A 12033-nucleotide genomic window follows, 5' to 3' on the forward strand; every position below is an offset into this window, starting at 1 on the left:
TTTATTTAGATTTATTCCTAGGTAGTTTTTTTTTCCATTTTAAATAATTTTTAAGCTCTCTCTTTGTTCCTGGGTTATAGAAATCCAATAGATTTTTGCATCTTGAGCTTATATCTAGCCATCTTGCTAATATTGTTTTTTAGTAAGAGAGGATTTTCTTAGCAAAGAGGAATAAATGTAAAATTAAATAAAAAGGTTATGGGTCAGCTCTGGTCAATAGAACTTTCCATGATAATGGAAATGTTCTTAGTGCTGTCAAAAACGACAGCCATTACTCACATGTGTTTTTAAATTTTTAAATGTAAGTTCAATAAAATTAAAATTTCAGTTCCTAAGTCAAACTTGCCCACATTTCAAGTATTTAATAGCCACTTGTGACTAGTGGACACTATACTGGACATTGTATCTCTAGACTATTAGACTGTGAAGCCATGGCGTCCCGGGATTTTATCTTTGTCAATGGCATAGTGAGATCTTTCATGTGACAGTTATTCTGTTATTAAAAAGAGGGCCTCCCTGGTGGCGCAGTGGTTGAGAGTCCGCCTGCCGATGCAGGGGATACGGGTTCGTGCCCCGGTCCGGGAGGATCCCATATGCCGCGGAGCGGCTGGGCCCGTGGGCCATGGCCGCTGGGCCTGCGCGTCCGGAGCCTGTGCTCCGCAGCGGGAGAGGCCACAACAGTGAGAGGCCCGCATACCGCAAAAAAAAAAAAAAAAAAAGAGAAGTTACTTAACCTAGTCATCCCGAACTTTTTGAAATAATCCAACATAGCTTTCACCATCCATGAATTTCTTGAATCATATTTATGTTTCTAAACTATTTCTTATGTCATGTGTTCACTTTGTAGCAAGTTCATTGTCCTAAAATGGCACATACCAAAGTATCAAGAGGTTCCCTTATTCCTGATAAGCTGTGATTGGATGAAGAAGACCTTGTTACCCTGCCTATCTGATTTTTATTATAATCAGATGTTAATCTGTATCAGTCTCCATATTCAAAATTCACCTTCAAAATTATATGTTATTCCCATGATGGTTGTCTTTATTTCATTTAGCTAGTATCATGACCTTATAAATGCAGTTTTGGTCATTTTCTACTAAAACCTCATATTTATCTGTGTGGAAATACATCTCCTACTTGTTTGCCCTCTTATAAACTCTTCCTGTAATTTAATCCTCATGAGCTTTATTTCCCCGAATTTTAATTACTTAATATTTTGTAAAACATTTAAGAGATCACTGGTATGCTCTTTTTTTCAGTCATCTATACTTTTAAACAGTGTGTTGCAATAAGAAATAGTACTGGTAATCAGAAGACCAGAGTCCTAGTTTTACCCATAAAAATGAACTATATGTGCATTTAAATAAGTTTTATATAAGGTTATATAAGGTTTATTCTGATTCTAAAATTGTTATGATTATTTAGAAAATTATGTTTGAAATATGACATTATTCAAAACCAATAGAGGTTTGAAATCTATTAAAAATCTACAAAGAATTCAACTATTTCACCTTTTTCCCTGATTTGATATTAAACTGTAATCCTTCATCTTTCACTTAACAGCATGCTGTAGCTGCTGTTGACACAAAGACAAAATATAATGTCTAAATATTGTGTACTTGTTTTTAAATGAATACTTTTGTTTAAAATTGTCTTTTACATAGATTCTTGATTCCCTTTTCACAACTTTTCCATTCCCCATGCTACTGCAATCAATCACTCATGATAGAAAATTATTCTCTTTTCTGTTTGCTAAAGCTCTTTTTAAAATACCAAGTTTCAAATGATCATCAATTCAAGAAACTTTGGGAAATGAACCTCATAATTTCCAGAATGAATATTTTGTTTCACTGGCTACCAGGACACCATCCTCTCCTAGATTTCTCCCCTCTCACTCACCATTCCTTGGCAGCCTCCCATGGTGATGCCTCCCATCCCTCAACGTCTGTTAGAATGCCCTAAGGCTCATTCCTGGCCCCCTTCACTCTCCATCTACCTTAACTACTCATGAGTTTTAATCTAGTCCCATTACTTTAATGGGAAGATGACTTATGACTCCCCAGTTCATACTTCTAGCCCTAAGCACTCACCTAACCTCCAGACTCCTAATTCCAATTTCCCACTAAATATCTCCAATCTATGCATAATAGACATTTCAAACTTAGCAAATAAAACTAAATAGTTTGCTTTGATCCATCCATTGCACTCCAGTTTTTCCTGGCTCCATAACTCATCCAGTTGCTCAGGCCAAAAATGTTAGATTCATCCTTAAACTCTCACTTTCCCACAATTCCTATGTCCAGTCCATCAGAAATTCTTGCCAGTCTAACTTGAAAATACATCCTGAATCCACCTACCTCTCACCTTACTCTTGCCGTCTTTTCTTACTCCAAGCCATCATTGCTTGCCTCATCTAATGCAATAGGCAGCCTCTTCCACAACCTCCTTGCTTCCTCCCCTCTTGCCCCAATCCTTATAGTCTCTAACCAATACAATAGCCAGAATAATCACAAAAAAACCATGAATCATATTACATTATTTCCCAAAACCTGTTCCCATCACTTTAGAATAAAAATTAAACTTTTTACCTGTCCCACATGCTTTATTCAGTATTTCTTCTGCCCTACTCTCCAAGCTCGTTTACTACTACTATTCTCTCACACACACATCCAGATTTTCTTTCTGCAGTGGCTTTCCCAACATCAGGGCCTTTGCACTTGCTATTCCCTAAAACCTGGAAGATTTTAAAAATCTGTAAGATTCCTCCAAGCAAGATCTTAGAAGGTATTTACCTTTCATTTTGGAGAGACATTTGGTAGAAGACATTTTTGCAGAAGATTGATACATTTTACTTTGGCGGCTATTCACACATCTGGCAATTTCCAAGTTGGTTAAATAACAAATGTGAATTGATGAAACTAAAATAAAAGAACTGTAGTTGGTGAGACCTATGTGTTTTAAACCGTGAACTTTGAGGAATTGTAGACATGCAAACTACACCATGGTTTCAGTGTTAATGTGTGAGAATTAGCTAAGGTATTTTCCAAATACTCATTACTCTCTAAAGAGCTTCTGAGCAGGAAATCAGAACAGGGCCTGTGGACCTGAATTTTATCTAGTACCACAGTTGATTCTGTTGCAGATGGTTTTCAGTCAGCCCTTTGAGAGACACCAAGCTGGGGTATTTGCCCAGATATGATTACCAATGGTCATGCAAGTCACCAATGAGATACAATCGAGAATCAACAAATGACTGAAAAGAGTGACAAAAGAAGAAGAGGATCCAGTAAGGACCAGTAGAGACGCTATCCCAAGCACTCGTGGCGAGGAGTTTTACAAATCCATTCATATAAATGGATGATAGTTAACAGCCAAATGGCACTGCATACTTTTTTAAGTTGCTGAGTATTAAAGTGTATGGCTAAGCATCATAAGTTTTGTTAAATTATATTTTGGTTGCTATAAAATTAGGTGTACATTGTGTGTCATAGATGTAGGGATACAGATGTGTAAATATATGTCGTTGTTTCAGTTCTTCAGCTGATACTTCATAATGTCTTTGCAACTTCTAAATGAAGGACCTCTTCAAATATTGTTTAGAAAGAAAAGATGCCTGTTCATCCCTGTCCACCTCCCTTTCTTCATCCCCTTCCTTGTCCCTTCCCTTCTTTTTTTTTATATCTTTATTGGAGTATAACTGCTTTATAGTGTTGTGATCCCTTCCCTTCTTGAACAAATTAGTCCATTAAGTGAGGTAAAATAACCCTTTGTCAGCATGGGGGAGGTGGGCATTCAAGGAACCACATGACTTGGCATTGGGTCTCAGAGTCTGAGAAAGGGGAGAGGATGTCTGCATAAGGGAGCCTGGAGTTGACTGCTGAAATCTGATTCGTGTGAAAGGGCATCCACATGAGGAAGTGGCCTTGGCAACCACTCTGTACAGATTGTCATAACCCGTGCCAGGTGGAGAAAATGTGTGGATGGGAAAGTGGCAGCTACAAGAATTTACTTAAATACAGGAAGATTGATCAAATAATTAAGGATATTAAGAATATGGTAATCAGTGTTATTTTAATATCTGTGGAGGGAGTTAAAATATGAAAAGGGCAAAAACTAGAATGAAAGGGTGTTGAAAGGGAATGGAGGATGTTAATGTGAACATATGATTTTCAATATAGAGACATTATAGAAATAAACATAGACTATATGTATGCATATGTTTATGAATGTGTTTGTGAATATGTGTAAATGGTTATGAATATGTGTTTTCATATGTGTGTATGTATATATGTACATAAATCCCCTAGCTCTGCCTATTGAGAGTACCTGGGACCACTGCTTCCCAAGAGCAATGAATACACCTAGTGTCCAGATCTTGGTTTCTAAATACAGCTCTCCAACTGAAGGAACTAAAGGTCTTTGGAGAAATGGCTGATTCTAGAACCACTACAGGGAAAATATAAGATGACCCTAGAACATACTATTGTTTCAAGAAGTAAGGGATCAGCCATAAAAAGAAACGAAATTGAGTTATTTGTAGTGAGGTGGATGGACCTAGAGTCTGTCATACAGAGTGAAGTAAGAAAGAGAAAGACAAATACCGTATGCTAACACATATATATGGAATCTAAAAAAAAATGTCATGAAGAACCTAGGGGTAAGACAGGAATAAAGGCACAGACCTACTAGAGAATGGACTTGAGGATATGGGGAGGGGGAAGGATAAGCTGTGACAAAGTGAGAGAGCGGCATGGACATATATACGCTACCGAACGTAAAATAGATAGCTAGTGGGAAGCAGCCGCATAGCACAGGGAGATCAGCTCGGTGCTTTGTGACCACCTAGAGGGTTGGGTTAAGGAGGGTGGGAGGGAGGGAGACGCAAGAGGGAGGGGATATGGGGATGTATGTATATGTATAGCTGATTCACTTTGTTATAAAGCAGAAACTAACACAACATTGTAAAGCAATTATACTCCAATAAAGATGTTAAAAAAAGAAGAAGAAGGGAGATATCAAAGAATAATTGGGAAACATCAAAGGATATAGAAGCCAAACTGAAGGGGTTTCCACTGGACAAATCTTGAACAATCTAAGCCTCAAAATAAATAATGGTAGAAACGTATTATAGTCAATTGAATAAAATAGGAGTCTATGAGTTCATACTGATTTAAATAATTAAATTGAATAAATTATGTTTGATGAGGAACAGGATATTTACATAATTACAAAGTGCCTTACCACAAAAATTATTAATAATGAAGGAGAAAAAAATAACTTTACAATGGAGAAGACTGGGTGATATACACCTTAATCAAATGAGTAAAATAATATTCCAGTAAGGTTACAAGTTAAAAGTTTGCCAAAATTGTTTGATAGGAAGCAGTGAGAAGAACAGAGCTTTACCACTGTGTTATTCCTGCCAACTACACATATCCTGAATAATCATGAGACAAATACAAACAGCTAAATCCTACAAAATAGCTGATCCATATTCTTTAAAATTTTCTAGTTTATGAAATTCAAGGGAAGCCTGAGAAAATTTTCCAGATTAAAAAACTAAAGGGCTTCCCTGGTGGCGCAGTGGTTGAGAGTCCGCCTGCCGATGCAGGGGACACGGGTTCGTGCCCCGGTCTGGGAAGATCCCACATGCCGCGGAGTGGCTGGGCCCTTGAGCCATGGCCGCTGGGCCTGCGCGTCTGGAGCCTGTGCTCCGCAACGGGAGAGGCCACAACAGTGAGAGGCCCACGTACCACAAAGAAAAAATAAATAAATAAATAAAAAACTAAAGAGACAGGACAACTAAATGCAACATGCGACACTGGGCTGATCCTTTCATTATGAAGGACATGATTGGGATAATTGACAAAACTTGAAAGGGGTCTGAGGATTAGTAGCTCTGTAGTCATGTGTCAGTGTTAATTTCCTGATTTTCATGATTATAGTTGGATATATGTTTGTAGGAAATACTAGAGGATTTGGGGGAGACATTGCATTGTGTTGGCAACTACTCTCAAATGGTTTGGGAAATAAATTATTTTTATTGTCATTTCAACCTTTCTTTAATTTTCGAGATTGTTAAAAGAAGTCAAACAAAGGAGAAGACCCCTGAGTCAGGTAACCCTCCTTTTCCTGGCGACTCCCATAGTTAAAAGCTCAGTTTACAATGGTGGTCAGTTTTGCAGTCTATTTGTGCTAATTTCTGTTACTAACAACATAGCATCTTATTTTCTATTTGAGGTTTTTGGATTTTTCCTAATTATGCTTTTGCTTTTTATTCTATCAAATGTCTATGAATTTAATAAAGTCCTCGGTATTAACACAAAATCAGTAAGATTCATAAAAATAAAAATAAGTTCTTGGAGAAATTTATAAATTTCTACCTGCATTCAAATTGGAGTAAGTTGGCAAGAAATTTATAAGGGGAAAATACTATAAGGAGCACTCCCATTCAGAAACTCAAAATGGTTGCACGTGTTTATCCTGTAAGAGGTCTGTGATGAAACAGCAGGATGAAGGCTGTATGTCCAAACTTAAATGCAATCTTTTAAATCACCTTTCATGTCAGGCCATGTAAGAACTGGGCAATTCAAGAAGTAAATTAGGGCTTCCCTGGTGGCGCAGTGGTTGAGAGTCCGCCTGCCGATGCAGGGGACACGGGTTCGTGCCCCTATCCCGGAAGATCCCACATGCCGCGCAGCGGCTGGGCCCGCGAGCCATGGCCGCGGAGCCTGTGTGTCCGGAGCCTGTGCTCCGCAACGGGAGAGGCCACAGCAGTGAGAGGCCCGCGTACAGCAAAAAAAAAAAAAAAAAAAAAAAAGAAGTAAATTAGAACAATTCTTATTTTCAATAATTTCTTAGGTCAACACTTAGAATAATGAAAAACTTATCTTTAACTCCAAGAAATCTGGACAGTTATTAAAGCAAATGTGTTGTCCTACTGGCCTACACCTGGTTATAAACAGCAGTACGACTTCAGAAAACCCTGGACACTGAGTGGACTTTCTAAATATAGCTTTTTCTTTCTATAAAGGTGTTTTACAAGAATGCTATCTTTTGTGAAAATGTGGCCTTTATAAAGGGTACACTAAGGTCTGTGACTTTTAGACCTAGAAAAGATTTGAAATATTTTCTTAGCCTGGGAATCCACATTTTAGAGGCATAGAAAGAGAAACCCAATGAAATTAAATATTTTGCCCACCATCAAATGGCAAACAAGCAGTAACGACAGCACTCAAGCCTCTGTCTTCTAAATCCATTGAATGCAGCATAAATAGATTGCAATAACTGCTGATTTTCATTGTCCTCAACACTACATTTCTTCTGTGCCTTATCCCTTTTCTTTTAAGAGGGATGACAACATTATCTGCAAACTTTATCTATAACTTTTTTTTTTTAATTTTGCTGTTTAGTAACTCATTTTTGAAAAATTCTGTTTCTATGTTGAAAATGTGTAAGGACATTTACCTTCTTTCTTGAAACACCTTTGCCTGCATTTATCACATTTTATTTTGAACTATTGTGTAGCAATAAGTACAAAAGCGCGTCTAGTAGAAGAGATAATGTCAGAGGCAACAAGGTGTGTGTATGGGGGGGGTCGGGGTTAGAGTTGACATACCTTAAGGGAGATGAGGAGAGAGGGAAGAGAATAGAAATTTTATTTATTGGAAAAAATATGATGGCAAGTTAGAGAATTTTGGCTAAACTTAATACAATATAGCTTTCCTTAACTTAAATTCCGGGTTAACTTCCACTGTTTACATTGCCACAGACTAGGGAATAAACAAAGCAAAAAGATTTTTGGTACCACCATTTTGTGTTAATTTCATAAAGATTTCTACAAGACTTTTTAAAAATAAATTGAAAAACGAAAGTCTTGTCTTTAGCTTATTTTCCCTGTGTGCTTGCACTTTAATAAGTTGATAAATGATATTTAAACTCAATAGTTATGATTAATTCTGTCCCACAATTTTTAAAAGCACTGGGGATTGTGTGCGCGTGCATGCGCGCACCTTTACAACCAGTAAAACAAAGTTCTTGATCAAAAAATTATTATCACTTAGACTATTGAATAAAATCAGATATGATAGAGGGGCGAGCTGTTGATAGGTTTAAAAGTCACCCTAGGTGATTAATTCATGCAGCAGTGTTGCACGTTTCTCTTTAGATGAAGCACTTAGAAGTATAACCAAGCTTGGCTCTAATTTCATATCTGAGACCTGTTTTATTTAGAGTTCTTTGGCAAGTGCTTGCTCTGTGTTTTTATAGTCTTTGGTTGTGCTATAAAAATGTCAAAATTATGAATTAACAGATATGCAAAAGTGAAATCCTAGAAGATAGGATAAACATGAAGTCCTCTAATTATCACTCAAATAAGTTTGGTTGACACAGAACTGGGAATCAGATAAAGACATTAATAATTCATAATGCTGAAGTTAAAATCTTCTAGTTACAGTACAAAAGAAATCCTAATTTGTACCACAAGGTAATGAATTCAGTACTTTTCATTTGTTAAATATTTGCTTATTACCCTGCACCGTGCATATAACACTGTTGCCAAATTTGGAGGGCAAACAGGAAAAACAGACACTCTCTACCCTCAAGTTGTTTATACTGCAGTCAGTGAAATTTCTCTACTTTGAGATCTTTTAATTCCTCAGTTCATTGTAACATCTTCTTCAGATGAATTGTTTTTTGTTTGTTAAAACCAATGTTTAGCACTTTAAATAGTTTCTTCAATGTTCCTGATGGTGAAATAGAGTCATCATGCTAATTTCCAATACTAATTATAGAGTTGATAGGAGAAATGCTCAAGATTGATAGTAAAGTGATTTCGATAATCTACAAAATGTCTTGAGGTTTCCCAGATAACAACTTGTCTCCCAGACAAAAATGCACTTATTATTGATATTCCAAGCTTATAAAAATGTTTGTACTTTAATCATATAGCGATTTTACAACATCTTTTCATTCACATTTTAAGATATTTTGTTCAGTAGATTATCTCATTTTGAAACTATTGATTTATATATACATACTATGTAAATATTAGTATATATTTCTCAATGACTAGATTAGTGCTTTCTTAACTACTTAAATTTGTTTAATTCATATTGTTGTTCTTCAGCATTTCTTTTACTCACTGGAGCCTATCCCACTGACTTCAAAAAGCCTGAAAACTCTGAAAATCCCATTTAAAGTAACTGTATGGAAAATCGTTAAAATAACATATAATGGTAGAGAAGAAGTGTATTTAACATTGTGCTGAGATTATTCCATTAATAAAGAGATTAATCAATAATTCTAACATTCAGACATATAATAAAAATGAAAAACAATCATAATACTGAGCAATGACATTTTCAATAAAGGGAGATATTGAATATTGTATAGGAAACGAGAATCTGCAAAGCAGATAAGTTGGCAATGATTATACATATATTTAAAATACGTTGAAACAGTCATAGACAGTTTTTCTTTTTGGATGGAAAGAGGCATATTGAAGTGTTCAAGCACTACTTCAATTGGAATAGATATTTAGACACTATACAGAAAACACATGATTGCAGAAGAGCAGATATTAGCAGGTGTGTGAATGTGTATGTCTTTAATTAATGCATTTTCTTTTATTCAAAAAGGAGAATGCCAAATTTACTTTAAAGGTGGCATTGTGATATGTTAAAGTTCCATTCTTAGACTTTTGCTGCTGTTACTGTTCCTTTAGTATTCACCAAAGAGTACCGTCCTGTCATTTATCCAAGTTAGAAATCTAGAAGCAATCCTGGGATTCTCATTATAGGGTCCCCTACCTTCATGCTCCCCCCTCAAGAAGTAACAAATTCTTGGCTCTCCTATATAGGAAAGCTCTCTCCAATGTACGCCTGCTCTGTAACTCTCCGGGTCTCGGCGCGCGGCTGGGAGAGCCGCCCCCGCCGCCCCGCATCCCCTCGGCTCAGGATCAACGGGCCGCCCGCGCCGCCGCCGCCGCCCAAGTCGGTCTCTCACTCGCCCAGGGCGCGCGCCCGGGCGGGGTGTGCGCAGCCAACTCGGTCCAAGCGGGGGAGGGGAGGACATGGGGCGAGGGGGACGCCACCCAAGTGGTCTGGGGTTCGGACCCAGCTAGGCGAAACGCGCCGGGAATCGATGACGGCTGGGGAAACTCGGGCAAACCTTTCTTGGGGAGTCACCCCTCCGACACCCCACCGCCCAGGCGCTGCAACGGAGGGTGAGCGGAGGGTGAGCGGAGGCTGGGGGAGCTCAAACTTGCGAGAGCTGGAGGAGGCGTCGGGCAGGCGGCTGTCGCCCGAGCGCTGCGCCTGCGGGGGGAGGGGAGGCGGCTGCTGGGAGGGAGGGGGAGGAGGAAGAGGAGGGAACCAGGGAGGGGGCACGCGTTGGGATCGCGGCGCGCGGCGTCAGACGGAGCCTGGGCTCCCAGCGGCGAGGTGAGGCGGAGCTACGCTCCTTGCTGAACGCGAACCGAGCTCGGCGGCAGCGGGGAAGACGCGCCGGAGCCCAGGCCGCGACCGAGAGCGGGAGCGAGGCGGCAGCGGCGGCGGAGGGGGAGCCCGCAAGCTGCCGGGCGGGGAGCCCAAGCCGCGCTGTCGCCGCGCAGGGAAGACTTGGCCAACACACTCACACACACACGTTCACACACCCAGCCCGAGCTGGCGCTCGCGGCTAATCGTCAACATGGCGCTGGGGCTCCTGCCCGAGCGCGCGGCTGTCGCCACCTGCCCGGAAGCTTTGAGCCCGCCCCGCCCGGCCCCGCCCCCGCCCCCACCCGGCCCAGAGCCCACCCCTCGGCGGGGCCGACCGCAGCAGACAGCGAGAGAGGCGAGCGGGTTGCGGGCAGCGGGGGACGGCAAACTTTGCTGTTCGCCGCGCTTCCCCGGCCCGGCCCCTTCTCCCATCGCGAACGTCGCCACCCCACTTTCCTCCAACCCCGCACACCTCTCCCCACCCACCCCACCTCCTGTCGCTCCTCCTCGCCGCCTCGACTCTGCTCCGGGGAAAACTTCAAAGCGCCGGATCGCAGGCTCCCTGCTTACTCCCCGGCTGGGGATTTCAGGTCAGTGCCCGGAACACCTTTCCCCGCGGAGGCCGCGCGGGCTGGCGGCCGTGCGTGCGGCGGGCTGCAGTCGGCCCCCTCCCTCGGGGCCCAGACTAGCGGCGGGTGGCTCTTCTGACTCTCGCGTACCCCTCGAAGCTTGTGCCTCGCGCTTCACTTTGGCTGCTTTGCTCGCTTTCGTTTTTATTTCCTAGCTGTAAGTTATTAAAAATGCAGCCAACCTAAGCGGCCCGGCGTGGGCTTCGGGGAGGGAGGGGCGCGGCGGGGGCGGACTGCCGCCCCCCTGGGGGCTGGGAGGAGAGCAGGGAGTTCGCGGAGTGGAAGTTTGCAGGCAGTGTGTGCCTGTGTGCGCGGGAGCGCGGTCGTCGCTGAGTGCCGCGAGTCGGGCGTGGGGGGCGGGGGGGTGAGCTGGGCTGGAAGTTGGGAAGCTCGGCTCGTCGTTAGCTCGCCAGCAGGAAAGGGAGGGCGGCGGGTTCCCGTCTGCTTTCTTTTTCGACTCGGGAAAGAACTGTAAAAACCCCCAGCCGCCGCTGCCTCGTCTCGCCTCTCCGGGGGCAGCTCGTTCTTGCTCGTGGAACGACGGCGTGTGCGTGCGCGAGGGTGTGTGTGGCGGGCGCCCCGAGCCGAGCTCGACCTGGCCGCCGCTGCCGCGCGACTCGTGAGGGGAGTCCCGGTTTTTTGTTGTTTTGGCTTTCTTTGGCTTGCTCCAAAGCGTGAATCACGTGGATTAAAAAAAAAAAATACTAGGAAATGGAGCAGAGCGAGGGGTTCCGACTCTGCCCGCCCGCCAGCCAGCCAGTCAGGTCAGACGCTTTGTTTTGTAAATGTTCTTTTAAAATTGTAATCTGCCACCCTGGTCCACCCCCACCTTCCCCGCGACGTCGTGGGGTTGGTTTTAAGTTGTGAGACCCCAGGGGTGGGGGTAGATCGTGCGGGGGCGGCGGCGGGCGGGGGGGCGAGACCTG

The 12033-nt window shown here is 42.2% G+C and overlaps 1 protein-coding gene across 1 annotated transcript in view; it reads left to right on the forward strand.

Annotated features, from left to right (window-relative positions):
* Positions 1 to 10374: 10374 nt before the first annotated feature.
* The window catches only part of LOC308611344 (BCL-6 corepressor-like), a 43106-nt gene continuing 41447 nt past the window's right edge, over positions 10375 to 12033 (forward strand). The window contains 1 exon segment of the mRNA XM_081260165.1: positions 10375 to 11068. The gene's annotated coding sequence lies outside the window, so the exon portion shown is untranslated.

The sequence above is a fragment of the Mesoplodon bidens genome (genome assembly GCF_964165515.1).
Source record: "Mesoplodon bidens genome assembly, contig: HAP1_SCAFFOLD_579, whole genome shotgun sequence".
In the NCBI taxonomy this organism is placed as follows: Eukaryota; Metazoa; Chordata; class Mammalia; order Artiodactyla; family Ziphiidae; genus Mesoplodon; species Mesoplodon bidens.